The sequence below is a fragment of the Salvelinus fontinalis genome, chromosome 7 (assembly GCF_029448725.1).
Source record: "Salvelinus fontinalis isolate EN_2023a chromosome 7, ASM2944872v1, whole genome shotgun sequence".
Taxonomy (NCBI): Eukaryota; Metazoa; Chordata; class Actinopteri; order Salmoniformes; family Salmonidae; genus Salvelinus; species Salvelinus fontinalis.
The window spans coordinates 42,816,387-42,834,889 of record NC_074671.1 but is presented as its reverse complement, the minus strand read 5'-3'; the positions used below and the strand labels follow the sequence as shown (position 1 = coordinate 42,834,889).

At 41.9% G+C, this 18,503-nt stretch overlaps 1 pseudogene; it reads left to right on the top strand.

The window, feature by feature from the left end:
- The window catches only part of LOC129860067 (partitioning defective 3 homolog B-like), a 204,826-nt pseudogene that overhangs the window by 52,640 nt on the left and 133,683 nt on the right, over positions 1–18,503 (top strand).

Below are 18,503 nucleotides of genomic sequence, written 5' to 3'. Positions count from 1 at the left end.
AGGGTCTAACGAGGCTAGATTGTCCCTCTGTCTGTTGATAACCACTCTTTCTTTGTTGACGGTCTGAACACTTTCACCCACTCAGGTTTGACTTGCCACCCATTTGGAAATAGGCCATTTGACTGTGTGTCTGGTTGGTGTACAGTATGACTCTATTACAGAATGCTTCTATTGATAATTATGTTGTATTTAAATAAAGAAAATGCATGTTTTATTGTTACATACAACGGATAGGTGCAGTGAAATGTTGTTTTACAGGGTCAGCCATAGTAGTATGGCACCCCTGGAGGAAATTAAGATGAAGTGCCTTGCTCAAGGGAACATCAACATATTTGTTTTATACGACCCACCACTGCGACCTGTATGCCCTAGTCGGCTGGCCCTCGCTACATGTTCGTCGTCAGACCCACTGGCTCCAGGTCATCTACAAGGCTATGCTAGGTAAAGTGCCGCCTTATCTCAGTTCACTGGTCACGATGGCTACACCCACCCGTAGCACGCGCTCCAGCAGGTGTATCTCACTGATCATCCCTAAAGCCAAAACCTCATTTGGACGCCTTTCCTTCCAGTTCTCTGCTGCCTGCGACTGGAACGAATTGCAAAAATCTCTGAAGTTGGAGACTTTTATCTCCCTCAACAACTTTAAAAATCTGCTATACTAACCGATCGCTGCAGCTGTACATAGTCCATCTGTAAACTACCCACCCAATTTACCTACCTCACCCCTATACTGCTTTTATTTATTTACTTTTCTGCTCTTTTGCACACCAGTATCTCTTCTTGCACATGATCATCTGATGATTTATCACTCCAGTGTTAATCTGCTAAATTGTAATTATTTGATTTATTGCCTACCTCATGCCTTTTGCACACATTGTATATAGATTCTCTTTTTTCTACCATGTTATTGACTTGTTTATTGTTTACTCCATGTGTAACTCTGTGTTGTTGTCTGTTCACACTGCTATGCTTTATCTTGGCCAGGTCGCAGTTGCAAATGAGAACGTGTTCTCAACTAGCCTACCTGGTTAAATAAAGGTGAAATAAATAAAATAAAATAAAAAATATTTGTTTTTACCTTGTTGGCTTAGGTATCAGATCACAGATCACTGCACCTGTACATAGCCCATCTGTAAACAGCCCATCTATCTACCTCATCCCCATACTGTATTTATTTATTTATCTTGCTCCTTTGCACCCCAGTATCTCTAATTGCGCATTCATCTTCTGCACAGCTACCATTCCAGTGTTTAATTGCTATATTGTAATTACTTCGCCACCATGGCCTATTTATTGCCTTAACTCCCTTATCTTACCTCATTTACACTCACTCTATATAGACTTTTTGTTTTCTTTTTTCTACTGTATGTTTTGTTTATTCCATGTCTAACTGTGTTGTTTTATGTGTCAAATTGCTATGCTTTGTCTTGGCCAGGTCCCAGTTGCAAATGAGAACTTGTTCTCAACTAGCCTAACGTAAACTCACGTAAACTCGTACATCACCTTGGTCTGTACAATTTACCTTATTTTAGCGCCCCAAAAACGTAATACTTCGAGATCAACTGTAATTGCAATACCATTGTAAAGCACAATTTCTCCCCTTTCCAACAGAATTCATGCCGAGACCTTCACGCTGCCCGTTTCTGCATAATTCAAGAAGGCAATGAGCTCCTTCGGGTCTTTTTAAAAATGGCGGGTGGGGAAGCGAAACTAATACGTTATAGTGAGAAGGACAGATGTCGTGTGGGAAAATTGCTTTTTTTCACTCGATCTGTCCAACTTATCACCTTATCGCCTCTAAAATGTAATTAAAACACTATAAAGAGTATATAATGTGTCATTACATACCTATTTGAAGGTTTGTGTCGAATTCGGGTTTTTAGGGCGGTGCTAAAGTGATCTTAGAAGTAAACAGCGGCTTTGAGAATGATGATCGCATGCAATGATGTTGAAAAAAATGACTAGGTATCCCCCCCCTTACCCCCGTCACTGTCCATTTCTTGTTTTTAAACGATGAGAGAAGTGCTACACCTGGTGGAGAGAGATTGTAAGACAGAAATAGTTGCTTTATGCGTGCTGTACGTTAAGACATGACACGTCAAGATGTAACGGAGGGTCAGTTTTTTTCAACTTTTCTCCCATACTATAGAGCCATTACCATGTCGATCAACGCTTGAATAGAAACCTAGTTCACACCCCCGATTTTGAAGTCAACACAGTCGCTACAGTCCCATTAGTTTTCTTTGTAGCCTCGTATGAATGTCGCGGTAACGCACATTTGTACGGAATGGGGTGAGTTTACGTTACTGTCACGAGAATTTTCAATCCCAATGATGATAACAATCACTATAGCTTTGACCAATTCCACCTAGGTTGTAAAGCTAGGGTTAATAAGAATTAGGCAAAGACTCAGATTCTGCAAAAGGTTCGTTGTAGTTTATTCATGAGAGCTCTACAAATCATATAAATCGCATAGCCTTTTATATAACTCCTACAAGCGCCTACAAGTCTACAAGCGCCCTGGGTGGAGGAACTTTATCTCCTGTCCTTGGTCTCAGTACCAAAACATGTCTGTTGTCAGTTCCTCTTTATCACATACAAACACAATGTTCCCACTGTCTCACAATATTCTAGTATTATGTCTAAACACATTGTCTAAGCTTCTGTAACTATTAGGGTGAAATACTTTAGTCATTACTCTTAATGTCATTCAGATTCTTTTATTATTACTTTAAACATATAAATTCCCTTATCACCTACCTGGTTAAATAAAGGTTAAATAAAAATACAAAGGTATTCGAACCAGCGACCGTTCAGTTACTGGCCCAGCGCTCAAACCGCTAAGCTACCTTACCGCCCTATTGTTTCTAATCCTGTATGATTCCAGTCCTGTTGTGCGTCTGTGCTTGTATTTCAGCTGGTGGCAGTGTTCGAAGCACAGGAGTTCCAGAGGAGGGCGACAGCGAGCCCAGCGGGCAGCGGCGGGGGCTCCACGGGCCACTCTATCCCCAGCACTTACCCCGATCCTGACCCCTACGAATGCCAGTCCTCCTACTTTCAGCCAACCAGAGGAGGAGAGATAGAGGTTAATGCCTCTACCCTCAAAGCCAGTACGTACCACAGTAGAGCGCCACTAACTGATTTTGTTGTTCAGGGCTATGGCATGAACAGTAAAGTAACACCCATGATTTGGTGGTACATGTTGGTGTGTGACAATGCTTGAATGACTGCTTGAGTACCGGCACCTCTTATGGAATATTCACTTAAAAAATATGTTGACTACCGGCACCTAAATATAAAGACTAACTGCAATCAAATTGTGTACTGGCACATAGAGTATTTCAGTCCACTTCAACTATTGGTATAGGATGGGAACACCGTTGGGTGGTAACATAGTAATGACATTTAAAAAAATATTTATATAGTTTTACGCAACTTTCACATTCTGAAATTGCATTTGTGTCCCCTCCCAGTTTTATCATTGGAATGTGATACAAAACAAGGCAACGGTGTGCTTTAGGACCATGCGGATGCCTCCGAGCGGTCGGGTAGGCTGTTTGGTTTGTTTATCCGACTGGATAAACATAGATATATATATATATATATATGTCCCCCCCACCTCTAAAACCAAAGTTGGTCCCCTGGTTTTACGTGTTCCTTGTATTAGTTAGTAGTTTTGCCCAGCCCTAGCCTATTGGTCGAGGAAACACCACGGCCGTGTCCGAAATTTGTCTCACTTTTACTTACTAAAACTACATAATCTGCACTAATCAAACTACATACTATTGTTTGGTGAAAATGTATGCAGTAAGCAACAAATATCAACATTGTAGGCTCACACACACTGAGAATGTCATCTTTTGCAAAATTGTTTTGTTGATTCTCTTCCTCCATAGCATGCAACGAATCGTACTAAATGAAAAGACTAAATGAGTGTAACATTCTGGCATTTATAGCATACTAAATTTCACATATTATACATTTCGAAAACCCCAGCGGCCTACTATTTAGGATGCAGTTACGGGTATCCGGACACTGCCCACATCTCATGTTTTGTCAAATGGTGTTTCACTGGCTGTGTGAGAAATATGAGTATCCGACAGCAAAGTATGGCTGTTGAGCCAGAAGCTCTCCCTGTATATCCCAGCTTGGGGCCCTCATAGACAGCTGAGCCCTTTTTAGGAGGCTCGCCAGAGTTAAACAAACACTACGTTTCCCAGGTCTCCCCTCGGTAGTGCTCCCTAGGTGGGATTCACTTTAGCTGCCTGCCAAGGCCAGGCTGAACGCAGGCACACACACACACACACACACACACACACACACACACACACACACACACACACACACACACACACACACACACACACAGGCAGGCAGTTACACTCACACACACTCACTAGATGGGGAAAACATTGGGGCTTTGTGTGTGGCGTGTGTGCGAGATGGCGCAACAATGTACATGTGTGGTCACTGTAGTTTGTTATTATACGTGTGCAGTTTTAGGTGAGTGGTTGCATGACTATGACTTCATTTAACAACCTCACAGAATTTAGAACTGCTATGTAAAGAGAAGCTCAGCTTTTAATTCACTGCCTGTGAAAGAGGATTTAAGTGCGGCTCTGGCATTCTTTGGGATAAGTCATGTCCTTTTTAATGTAAACATCTAGGCCAAGGTGTACCGTTACAGAAAACTTAACCTCCGGCTCTCACGCTTCTCCCAAATCCCCTTCTTCCTCCTAATTTTTTTCTTCCCTACTTCCCCTTTCTTTCTCTTCCATTTCTCCCCTAATTTTTTTTTTCCTCACTCCCCCTTTATTTCTCTCTTACCCTGCTCCTCATATTCTATTTTTTTTCCCACCTTTATTTAACTAGGTAGGCCAGTTAAGAACAAGTTCTCATTTACAACTGCGACCTGGCCAAGATAAAGCAAAGCAGTGCGACAAAATCAAACAGCACAGAGTTTCACATAAACAATCGTACAGTCAATAACACAATAGAAAAAAATCTATGTACAGTGTGTGCAATTGTAGGGAGGTAGGCAATACATAGGCCATAGAGGGGAAAAAATTACAATTTAGCCTAAACACTGGAGTGATAGATGTGCAGATGATGATGTGCAAGTAGAGATACTGGGGTGCAAAAGAGCAAGAGGGTCAGTAATAATATAGGGGTGAGGTAGTTGGGTGTGCTATTTACATATTGGCTATGTACAGTGATCGGTAAGCTGCACTGACAGCTGATGCTTAAAGTTAGAGGGAGATATAAGACTCCAGCTTCAGAGATTTTTGCACTTTGTTCCAGTCATTTGCAGCAGAGAACTGGAAGGAAAGGCGGCCAAAGGAAGTGTTGGCTTTGTGGATGACCAAATGAAATATACCTGCTGGAGCGCTTGCTACATGTGGGTGTTGCTATGGTGACCAGTGAGCTGAGATAAGGCAGGGCTTTACCTAGTATAGACTTATAGATGACCTGGAGCCAGTGGGTTTGGCGACGAATATGTAGTGAAGGCCAGCCAACGGGAGCATACAGGTCGCAGTGGTGGGTAGTATATGGGGCTTTAGTAACAAAACGGATGGCACTGTGATAGACTGCATCCAATTTGCTGAGTAGAGTGTTGGAGGCTATTTTGTAAATTACATCGCCGTCACGGAAAATGATCGGTAGGATAGTCAGTTTTACGAGGTTATGTTTGGCAGCATGAGTGAAGGAGGCTTTGTTGCGAAATAGGAAGCCGATTCTAGATTTACTTTTGGATTGGAGATGCTTAATGTGAGTCTGGAAGGAGCGTTTACAGTCTAACCAGACACCTAGGTATTTGTAGTTGTCCACATTCTAAGTCAGAACCGTCCAGAGTAGTGATGCTAGTCAGGCGGGAGTGTGTGGGCAGCAATCGGTTGAAGAGCATGCACTTAGTTTTACTAGCATTTAAGAGCAGTTGGAGGCTACGGAAGGAGTGTTGTATGGCATTGAAGCTCGTTTGGAGGTTTGTTAGCACAGTGTCCAAAGACAGATCTATACAGAATGGTGTAGTCTGCGTAGAGGTGAATCAGAGAATCACCAGCAGCAAGAGCGACATTATTGATGCATACAGAGAAAGGAGTCGGCCAGAGAATTGAACCCTGTGGCACCCCCATAGAGACTGCCAGAGGTCCGGACAACAGGCCTTCCGATTTGATCTGAACTCTATCTGAGAAGTAGTTGGTGAACCAGGCGAGGCAGTCATTTCAGAAGCCAAGGCTATTGAGTCTGCTGATAAGAATGCGGTGATTGAGAGTCGAAAGCCTTTGTTCAGGTCGATGAAGACGGCTGCACAGTACTGTCTTTTATCGATGGCGGTTATATCGTTTAGATATCGTTATATTGTTTATTCTTTCCTCACACCCCTTTCTCTCTCCTACTACTGTCCTCCTTTTCTCTCAGCCTTCTCCCCCTTTCTTTCAGTCTCTCCTCCTCTCCCACCATCCATCAGATGTTCCATGACCCAGAGCAGAGTGCCAACCCCTCTGACCCCCCCAACCTCTTTCTGCCACCCTCTACACCATTCACCACCTGCCAGTCACTCACCCAACCACCCAGCTGCCCCCCCCCCCCGCCCATCTCTCTCACCGCATCCTCCCTAACCCTTGGCGTTCTGGATCACAGCTCCTCGCTAACCAACCGCAGTGCTCTGGGATGGGACTCAGCAACTAACTGGATTAACACTGTAGCCTGTTAGCGTGCCCAGGGTCCAGCCGAGCATGAACACTTTTTTCCAATGCCTCTCATTTGAACCCTTTTTTAAAAAACTTTTAGGACCCCTTCCTGCCACCCCTCAACCCCTTACAGAGTTAGGACATGGCCCTGTGGAGCTCCCACACATAGGTTGAGATGACAAAAGCAGCTTATTTAATTAGTCTCAGTCTACTAACAAAAGCATGGGTGGAGAACTCACTTAAACAGGCTCAGCCTAAACCCGATCATCCAGCCACTGCTATGACTGTCTGACAGGGACCACTCTGTATGTGTGCACAGGGCCTTTTTTGTTTTCTTTATCACTTAAATTAAGCAGATTGGCTGTTTGCTGCATATCGTATCACATGCCGCTGGTGGCCGGCGTGGGGGAGAGCAAGATACGGGGGGTGACCGAGAGGGGCAGAACACACACAGAAATCTGGACTAAATTCAGTACCCGTAGCCATTCTACTAGCTATCTGCATTATAAGTATGTCCCACTCGTTATATATTAATGTGTAAGGCTCAGTGGCGGTTCTAGCTTGTATGGCTCCCCCCCCCGCCAAAAGAAAAGCACCATTCTGCACTAACTGTAATTTTTTTTCTGACATTTGGAACCACACAAATAAATAATCACAACATTTAAAACTATATAAATATATACACTACAGTTCAAACGTTTGGGCTCAAAGAAAAGCAAATTTTTTGTTCATTTAAAATAACATTAAATTGATCAGAAATACAGTGTACACATTGTTAATGTTGTAAATGACTGTTGTAGCGGGAAACTGCTTTTTTTATTCAAATTTTTTAACCATTTTAAAAGGCATTATCATTAGAAAACCCTTTTGCAATTATGTCAGCACTGCTGAAAACTGTTGTGCTGATTTAAAGAAGCAATAAAACTGGCCTTATTTAGACTAGCTGAGTATCTGGAGCATCAGCAATTGTGGGTTCGTTTACAGGCTCAAAATGGCCAGAATCAAAGTACTTTCTTCTGAAACTCGTCAGTCTATTCTTGTTCTGAGAAATGAAGGCTATTCCATGCGAGAAATTGCCAAGAAACTGAAGATCTCGTACAACGCTGTGAGCTACTCCCTTCACAGAACAGCGCAAACTGTCTCTAACCAGAATAGAAAGAGTGGGAGGCCCCGGTGCACAACTCAGCAAAAGGACAAGTACATTAGAGTGTCTAGTTTGAGAAACAGACAGCTCACTATTCCTTAACTGGCAGCTTCATTAAATAGTACCCACAAAACACCAGTCTCAACGTCAACAGTGAAGAGGCGAATTTCCTGAATTTTTCCATCAGAAGTTAAGCCCTGAAATTTGGGGAATTTTGCTTAAACTCATAAAAAATGTAGCTTATAACAGTGAACCTTTTTTGTGGGATGCACAAGGGAATTCTAGGTCTTGTGGCATATTTTGGTTAAGCTATCCCCAATTCAATGAAGTTGCAACCTTCTGTATGCACGATGTATTCTTCCATCACATGTGCAGTGCACTCTCCATCAAATGTACAGCTGATTCTCAAGATCTTGCACGCTAATGAGATGCTATTGAGCCCACACTACTACACTGTCTGAACCAAGGACTACATGCTTTCTGGTAAGTTTTGATTACAATACTGGCTGGGATGAATATATTTTATAGGACGTACATGATGTTTTTGTTAACTAGTAAATAGTAGCCAACAGAAAAGTGTGTTTAAATAATTTCTAACTTATCAATTTCTGTTAGTTTTTGCTACCATGTGGGTTTTAGCTCGCTTGAGCCTGCTAACTGAGTGTTAATTCACCTGTTTCCTTACATTTTAATTTAAAAACATGTATCTTAAAAAGGAGTTGTTTAATCTAACTGCTTAACTATTTATCTGTACATATATATATATATATATTTTTTTTTCTTCTAATCTTTACATGAAAATGCCACGGGCACTATCTGATGTGTGGAGACATTTCACTGCAGCAAATGTAGAAGGAAAAGCTGTGTACATTTGCATATAGTGTGCCAAATCATATGTGAAGAATGCAACAAAGATGCAGAATCATCTGGCCAAGTGCCTAAAGTTCCCTCAGCACTCACAACAAGCAACCTCTGACAAAAGTCCTCTACTTCTATTTGAGGTGAAAATTATGAATCAGACACCTTATCGATAGCAACAGCTCATGGTCCTCCTGGAATCAGAATTTGTTTGACTCAATGGGGGAACGTAGTCAGAGAAATGCTGATGAATGTCTTGCTCGAGTTGTGTATGCAACTGGTTCACCTCTGCTGCTCACAGGCAATGTGTATTGGAAGAGATTTCTGAATGTTTATCACCTAGCATACACCTCCAACCAGACATGCTTTATCTACTCATTCACTGGATGCAGAGTTCAACAGAATTCAAGTGAAGGTCAAGCAAATCATAGAGAAAGCAGACTGTATTGCAGTCATCTCTGATGGGTGGTCGAATGTTCGTGGGAAAGGAATAATGACCTACATCATCTCCACCCCTCAACCAGTATTCTACAAGAGCACAGACACAAGGGACAACAAACACACTGGTCTCTACATTGCAGATGACCTGAAGGCAGTCATCAATGACCTTGGACCACAGAAGGTATTTGCACTGGTGTGCTGCTCATGCATTGAATCTGCTCCTCAAGTACATCATGGCACTGAAAACAAAGGATACACTCTACAAGAGAGCCAAGGAAATTGTTAGGTATGTGAAGGGTCATCAAGTTATAGCAGCAATCTACCTCACCAAGCAAAGTGAGAAGAATAAGAGCACCACATTGAAGCTGCCCAGCAACACCCGTTGGGTGGTTTTGTCATCATGTTTGACAGTCTCTTGGAGGGGAAGGAGTCTCTCCAAGAAATGGCCATATCACAGTCTGCCGATATGGACAGCACAATCAAGAGGATCCTCCTGGATGATGTATTTTGGGAGAGAGTGGTAAGCAGCCTGAAACCTATAGTGGTAGCCATTGCATGGATTGAGGGAGGCAATGCTATCCTGTCTGATGTTCAGACTCTGCTTGCAGATGTAAGAGAAGAAATCCGTACTGTTCTGACCACTTCACTGTTGCGCCAAGCAGAGGAAACTGCAGTTCTGAAATACATCTAAAAGGGTGGATCTGAGGCTCTTTCTCCTGTTGCCTCCATTATCCTCGAAATCCCACCAACATCAGCCACCTCAGAGCACAACTGGTCCTTGTTTGGAAACGCACACACCAAAGCACGCAACAGGCAGACCAATACAAGGGTTGAAAAATTGGTGGCCATCCTGGCAAATTTTAGGCTTTTTGAGCCTGACAATGAGCCATCCTCAACAAGGTTGGAAAGTGACAGTAAAGATGAGGCCTCAGAGTCTGATGTTCAAGAGGTGGACATTGAGGAGGTCCAGGGAGAAGACATGGAAGCCTGAGAGCAAGACAACCAAAGCTTTAGTTTCTAGACTATCACTTTACAGATGTATGTTGAAAACGTCTTTGGGAGATGCAATGGATCATTGGGGATCGTTCAATATTCCCTTTTGATGTTCAGTGACATCATCCCGTGTGAAGAGTCAACTCATTTAATTAAATTTCAATTCATAACAAGTTTGGATTTTACTATTGGAAGAATTTAATAATTTATAATTATGCCTACTTATGATAAAGTAAAAGGTTTATGTTTCTGTTTCCATATGAGATAGTAAGTATATCCAATGCAAAAAACATCTACATTTTAAATGGTATTAATATTAATTTGCATAAATTTCCGTTAATTCCCATATAGTCCCGTTAATTCCCACGGAAAGTTTCCACCTCTGAATATTCCCCAAAATGTGCAACCCTAGTTTGAACCATGATAGTTGGTTGGTGATGTGGACACCAAGGAACCTGAAACTTTCAACCTGCTCAACTTCAGTTCCGTCGATGTTTATGCTGGCCTGTTCGGTCCTCCTTGTCCTATAGTCTACAATCAGATCCTTTGTCTTGCTCATTTTGAGATAGAGGTTGTTGTCCTGGCATCACACTGCGGAGTCTCTGACCACCTCCCCATAGGCTGTCTCATTGTTGTCGGTGATCAAACTCTCATCGTTGTCGTCAGCAAACTTAATGATGGTTTTAGAGTCGTGCTTGGCCATGTAGTCACGGGTGAACAGGGAGTACAGGAGGGAACTAAGCACGCACTCCTGAGGGACCCCAGTGTTGAGAATCAGCGTGGCAGATGTGTTGTTGCCTACCCTTACCACCTGGAAGCGGCCTGTCAGGAAGTCAAGGAATCAATTGCAGAGGGAGCTGCTAGGCCCAGGGTCCTTAGCTTAGTGATAAACTGTATTGGACTTGTTAATGTGTGAAAGTTAAATATTTAAAAAATATATATTTTGAATTTCGCGCCCTGCACTTGAGCTGGCTGTTGTCATAAGTGTACCGACGTCGGACTTGCAGCCATAAGAAGTTTTAAAGTCCCCAGCTGCTACTGGGTGAGCATTTTCTTGTTTGCTTATGGCCTTATACAGCTCGTTGAGTGCGGTCTTAGTGCCAGCATCGGTTTGTAGTCGGAGATAGACGTCTACGAATAATATAGATGAGAACTCTCTTGGTAGATAGTGTGGTCTACAGCTTATCATGAGGTATTCTTCCTCAGGCGAGCAATACCTCGAGACTTCTCTAATATCAGACTTTGCGCAGCAGCAGTTATTGATAAATAAACCAAATCTTGGTGAAACATAAAATGTTAGTTTTTAATGTCCCGTTGGTAGAATAGTCTTGATCGTCCGGTTTGTTTTCCAATGATTGCACGTTAGCCAATAATACTGAGTTTTTTGGGCTTTACCTACTCATCTGCGAATTCTTACAAGTTACCCTGCCCTCTTTCCCCATCTTTTCTTCACGCTTATGACAGATTTGGGCCTTGTCTTGACAAAGCAGTATGTCCTTCGCATCGAACTCAAATCTTAGCCCAGTTCGAGGTGAGTAATCGCTGTTCTAATATTCAGAAACTTTTTTCGGGACATAAGAGACGGTAGCAGCAACATTATGTACAAAATGAGTTACAAACAATGCGAAATGAAGAATAAATTAGCACAGTTGGTTTGGAGCCCGTAAAACGACAGCCTTCCCCTCCGACGTTACTCTCCCTCAAAACTTGAGACATCTGTGGCATTGCTTTGTGTGAGAAAAAAAAATCATTTTAGAGTGGACTTTTATTGTCCCCAGCATAAGGTGGCCCTGTGTAATGATTGTGCTGTTTATTCAGCTTCTTGATATGCCACACCTGTCATGTGAATGATTTATCTTGGCAATGGATAAATGCTCACTAGCAGGGATGTAAACAAATTTGTGCCCGACATTTGAGAGAAATAAGCTTTTTGTGCTTAGGAGACATTTCTGAGATATTTTATTTCAGCTCATGAAACATGGAATCAACACTTTACATGGTGCGTTCATGTTTTGTTCAGCATACATGGTCTTGTTTTATGATCGGTCATGATGTCCTACTTATGTACCGTAACTAGAGTTTTATTTTTTCTGTTTATAGTTTTTTCCTGTGGTGAGTGCATTTTTCACTTCAGTTTTCTCCTCAATTCATGCACCTTGATTGGAAAGCGAGATAACGGCAGACAGCAGTAGTTCATTCGCTAGGCTCTGTGGTGAGGAAATACTTCTGGCCCCAGTCATAACACTGGGTGTTGTTTAGTGGTACAATTTGACAGATGTGTGTGGATGTGCTATAACAGTGTAGAGGACAGGATTGGAACTTGGTTGTTTTAACATTGTGATTGAGCCCCACCAGAGTCCCAGTCGGATGATTAGACCTGCATCGATCACTGTACTGCACTGAGCGCACACACACACCCACTCCTGTTGGCGAGAGGGGATGACAGTCCTTATCACTGCGTCCCACGAGCACCCTGGGCAGGAGGGTTCTATTGATCTGACGAGACAAGATCACTCTGGGCGCACACAGACACGCTCCCACACAGACGCGCACACACACACAGGACTGCATGCAGCCAAATGGGAATGGTTATTTCATCTGTGGCTTTGCCTTAGTTGAGATGAGATCAATAACCGTTTTGAAGAGTGAGTTTTTTTTTCAAATATTCAAAATTCCATTACATATTACAAACTGAATTAGCAGTCCATTAGGATACATGCTCCTCAATGGATTATCATTAAACTCAACAATTGAGACAAAGACAGAGAAGACTAAACAATCTACTGCCGTTCTCTTCTAGGCCTTCTGATTTTCCATGAACCTATGCTCTAGGGTCAGAGGTCAGAGACGCCTCTGGCTTTCTCATCCAATGGGTTTTGAGGAGGCGGCGAGAGGACGTGAAGAATATGCTATTGAGATTCTCCCTAACTCTCCCTAAATGCCTCAGGTTTAGGAAGCAAATGTTCAATCCCACTTAAGCAAAAAACTTTATCTCCCATTGAAAATTCTACTTAAAAGTTGGAGTTAGGATTTGCCCCTTAAAGTGGGAGCATTGAAGAGGGAGACATTTTACTGATCTGTACCTTGGTCATCAGTTTTCCTGGTCAAGTCAGGTGAGGATATACTCTGGGCCCTAATTATGTGTACTCAGCCTCTTCATATAACAACATCATAGGTACCTTACCCTGGGAGGACTCTGAAGTGCTTTTTGTCCATGACTGAGTAGTCTGAGCTGGTATTTGGTAGGGCTGGGAATTGCCAGGGACCTCTCGATACGATATGATCATGATACTTAGGTGCCGATACGAAACTGTGCCTTCAGAAAGTATTCATACTCCTTGACTTATTTCACATTTTGTTATGTTACTGCCTGAATTCAAAATTGATTAAACTGTTTTTACTCACCCATCTACACATTATACCCCATAATGACAAAGTGAAAACGTGTTTTTTGCCAATTTATTGAAAATGAAGTACAGAAAAAACTGTTACACAAGTATTCACACCCCTGAGTCAATACTTTGTAGAATCACCTTTGGCGGTGATTACAGCTGTAAGTCTTTTTGGATAAGTCTCTTTGCACACCTGGATTGTTCAATATTTACCCATTATTCTTTTCAAAATTCATCAAACTCTGTCAAGTTGATTGTTGATCATTGCTAGACAGCCATTTTCAAATTGTGCCATAGATTTTCAAGTAGATTTTAGTCAAAATTGTAACTAGGCCACTCAGGAACATTCAATCTTGTCTTGGTAAGAAACTCCAGTTTTGACCTTGTGTTTTAGGTTAATGTCCTGCTGAAATGTGAATTCATCTCGCAGTGTCTGTTGGAAAGCAGACTGAACCAGGTTTTCGCCTGTGCTTATAGATTCCGTTTCTTTTTATCCCCCCCAAAAAATCCCTAGTTCTTACCGATGACAACATACCCATAACATGATTCAGCCACCACATGCTTAAAATATGAAGAGTGGTACTCAGTAATGTGTTGTTGGATTTGCCACAAACATAACTCTTTTTTTGCAGTATTACTTAAGTGCCTTGTTGCAAACAGGATGCATGGTTTGGAATATTTTTATTCTGTGCATGTATTCTTTTCACTCTGTCCTTTAGGTTAATATAATGGAGTAACTTCAATGTTGTTGAGCCATCCTCCGTTTTCTCATTTCACAACCATTAAAATCACCATTGGCCTCATTGTAGCGGTCTTTATAAGTACCACAAAAGAACCAAGAAATGAAGAGCCACACCATGGCTGTCTTTTTGGGCTTTTATGTAGATCTGCAATGGTATTATGAAAAGTCAGGTTAGGAATGATTATTCAGTCTTCAACGCACCGTCTGACAACTTGTTCTCTCTGTTTTCACGGACCCAAACAATCACATTTATAGACAAAGCAATATTGTATAGACTACAGTAATAAACAAACTTCAATACAAAGACTGTATAATAGTAATTCATAGGCAATATAACCATACCTGCAATGGTATTATGAAAAAGTCAGGACTTGAATATGTCATTCTTCAATGCACCATCTGTCAAGTTGTTCTATAGAGGAGCATGGAGAAAAGTAAAACACATTCTGTCTCACATCTCCATTTATTCATTGTGTGCTTTATTTCACATTATGGACTTCTACACAGGAGTAATCAGCGACACCCATTTCTCTCTGTGTTTTCATGGACTGAGGAAAACGGGAGCTACGGGTCGTACCAGGGTGTTAGTAGGTGACGTAAGCACCTCGATGAAATAAAGTAGATTTAATCAAATAAAAACCGAAGATGTTAATATCATCCAGCTACTGTAGCTACCTCCTTAACGTCAACAGGCAGTAGTAGTAGCGCAACAAATGAAAGTATAAATCAAAAGTAAGGTTCCTGGCGATCATAGCGATCTGATTCCCCCTTCTGTCTGAACTTGGAACATTCCTGTTCGCGAGCATTTGCCTCTGAACCTTAACCTGGATGTTCTGTTCTGTTTTGTGAACTATTCTAATAATTTGAAGGTAATGAGGTCATGCAACGTATTATGCAATTTGTTTAGCACATTTTTACTCCTGAACTTATTTAGACTTACCTAAATAACAGAGGGGTTGAATACCTATTGACATTTCAGCGTAACATTTTTTTTTTAATTTCTAAAATGTACTACAAACTAAATTCCACTTTGACATTATGGGGTATTGTGTGTAGATCAGTGACACAAATCTAAATGTAAACCATTTTAAATGCAAGCTGTAACACAACAAAATGTGAGAAAGGATGTGTATACTTTCTGAAGGCACTGTATGTATTGCAATTCGATATTGCAATTTGATGTTCCAAACATCTTGCTCGCTATATGCCTGCTGCAGAGACAGCATGAGACAATTTGTATTGATCAGTAATGTAAATAAAATTGACATCGATACTCGTAGTCAAATATCAATTATAATGTAGTCCATAAATAATATTGCAATATGTAACTGTATCAATCCCCCCCCCCCCCCCCCCCCCCTCCACAGTATTTGGTCACACCCTACATGTATTTATTAGGAGCTCGAGTGGCGCAGCGGTCTAAGGCACTACATCTCAGTGCTAGAGGCGTCACTACAGCCCCTGGTTCAATTCCAGGCTGTATCACAACCGGCCGTGATTGGGAGTCCCATAAGGCGGCACACAAGTGGCCCAGCTTCGTTAGGGTTTGGCCCGGGTAGGCCGCCATTGTAAGTAAGAATTTGTTCGTAACTGACTTGCCTAATTAAATAAAGGTAAAATAATAAAATATATACAGTGGGGCAAAAAAGTATTTAGTCAGCCACCAGTTGTGCAAGTTCTCCCACTTAAAAAGATGAGAGAGGCCTGTAATTTTCATCATAGGTACACTTCAACTATGACAGACAAAATGAGAAGAAAAAAACTGAAAATCACATTGTAGAATTTTTAATGAATTTATTTGCAAATTATGGTGGAAAATAAGTATTTGGTCACCTACAAACAAGCAAGATTTCTGGCTCTCACAGACCTGTATTTTCTTCTTTAAGAGGCTCCTCTGTCCTCCACTCGTTACCTGTATTAATAGCACCTGTTTGAAATTGTTATCAGTATAAAAGACACCTGTCCACAACCTCAAACAATCACACTCCAAACTCCACTATGGCCAAGACCAAAGAGCTGTCAAAAGACACCAGAAACAAAATTGTAGACCTGCACCAGCCTGGGAAGACTGAATCTGCAATAGGTAAGCAGCTTGGTTTGAAGAAATCAACTGTGGGAGCAATTATTAGGAAATGGAAGACATACAAGACCACTGATAATCTCCCTCAATCTGGGGCTCCACGCAAGATATCACCCCGTAGGGTCAACATGATCACAAGAACGGTGAGCAAAAATCCCAGAACCACACGGGGGGGCCTAGTGAATGACCTGCAGAGAGCTGGGACCAAAGTAACAAAGCCTACCATCAGTAACACACTACGCCGCCAGAGACTCAAATCCTGCAGTGCCAGATGTGTCCCCCTGCTTAAGCTAGTACATGTCCAGGCACGTCTGAAGTTTGCTTGAGAGCATTTGGATGATCCAGAAGAAGATTGGGAGAATGTCATATGGTCAGATGAAACCAAAATAGAACTTTTTGGTAAAAACTCAACTTGTCGTGTTTGGAGGACAAAGAATGCTGAGTTGCATCCAAAGAACACCATACATACTGTGAAGCATGGGGGTGGAAACATCATGCTTTGGGGCTGTTCTTCTGCAAAGGGACCAGGACGACTGATCCGTGTAAAGGAAAGAATGAATGGGGCCATGTCTCGTGAGATTTTGAGTGAAAACCTCCTTCCATCAGCAAGGGCATTGAAGATGAAACGTGGCTGGGTCTTTCAGGATGACAATGATCCCAAACACACCGCCCGGGCAACGAAGGAGTGGCTTCGTAAGAAGCATTTCAAAGTCCTGGAGTGCCCTAGCCAGTCTCCAGATCTCAACCCCATAGAAAATCTTTGGAGGGAGTTGAACGTCTGTGTTGCCCAGCAACAGCCCCAAAACATCACTGCTCTAGAGGAGATCTGCATGGAGGAATGGGCCAAATTACCAACAACAATGTGTGAAAACCTTGTGAAGGCTTACAGAAAACGTTTGACCTCTGTCATTGCCAACAAAGGGTATATAACAAAGTATTGAGATAAACTTTTGTTATTGACCAAATACTTATTTTCCACCATAATTTGCAAATAAATTCATTAAAAATCCTACAATGTGATTTTCTGGATTTTTTTCCCTCATTTTGTCTGTCATAGTTGAAGTGTACCTATGATGAAAATTACAGGCCTCTCTCATCTTTTTAAGTGGGAGAACTTGCACAATTGGTGGCTGACTAAATACTTTTTTGCCCCACTATCTCGCTGTGTGTGAACATAAAGTGTTAATGCATATGTGTTTTTAATTTGTGTTTAACTCATATTGAGATGTCATGCAGGTAGGTCCACCAGTAAGAGAGACTGGGACAATATTGGTTGTAAAGCTGTCCATTAAGGTTTTACTAGGATACTGCTTCTATATACAGAACCCCTTTTTAAATCTCTACCCTATGTGTACAAATGGAAATGTCAGTGGGAAAAAAATATGGGTTTGGGGTGTACGTAGAATTATTGCCTGGTCTCTGCCTCTAGATGTCATGAGCAACATTTTAGATGTTCTGAAGTATTGTTTTTAAAGAACAGTTTAGTTAATATAAGTCAGGGAACCTAGAGTAATTGAGAGAGAGAGAAAGACACACACACACACACACACACACACACACACACACACACACACACACAGAGTAACAGACAAAGGCTGTGATAGACAGATAGGACACAGATCCAAGTGACAGAGAGGATTAAACACAGAGCTTTACCTTCCAGACAGACAATACATCATCGGCTAACAGAAGCAGTGTTCGGTTAAACATTGGGGACACTATTCTAAGGTGTCTGTTTCTTTGTAAATCGTTGGGAAAATGGGCTTCCAGATGGTAGGCCTTTTATGGGAGCATAGCACTGTAGGCGTTTTGAAATTGGTTGTTAAGGTGGATGCATTTCTGGATTCTTTAAGATGTGTGTGTGTGTGTGCCTGCCTATGAAAGTGTGTGTGTATTTACTCTAGTAGAGAACACCTCCTGGTAGGTCTGGTCTGAGGTTGTCTGTATGGTGTAGGGTGACTTGCTTGGTTGATGTGGTTAGCAGCCTGGGTGGGTCAACACTAGAGCAAGGAGCGGTTGTCCTGGTCAGGTCATGCGGTCAATAAAAATGATTGGCCCCTACTCCTGTCACTGCAGAGGATCTATCCTTTAGGCCTTTCATACAGCCGCTACCATAGGGACGGAGCTTCCACCATAGTCCTAACATCAAAGCAAGGTCAAA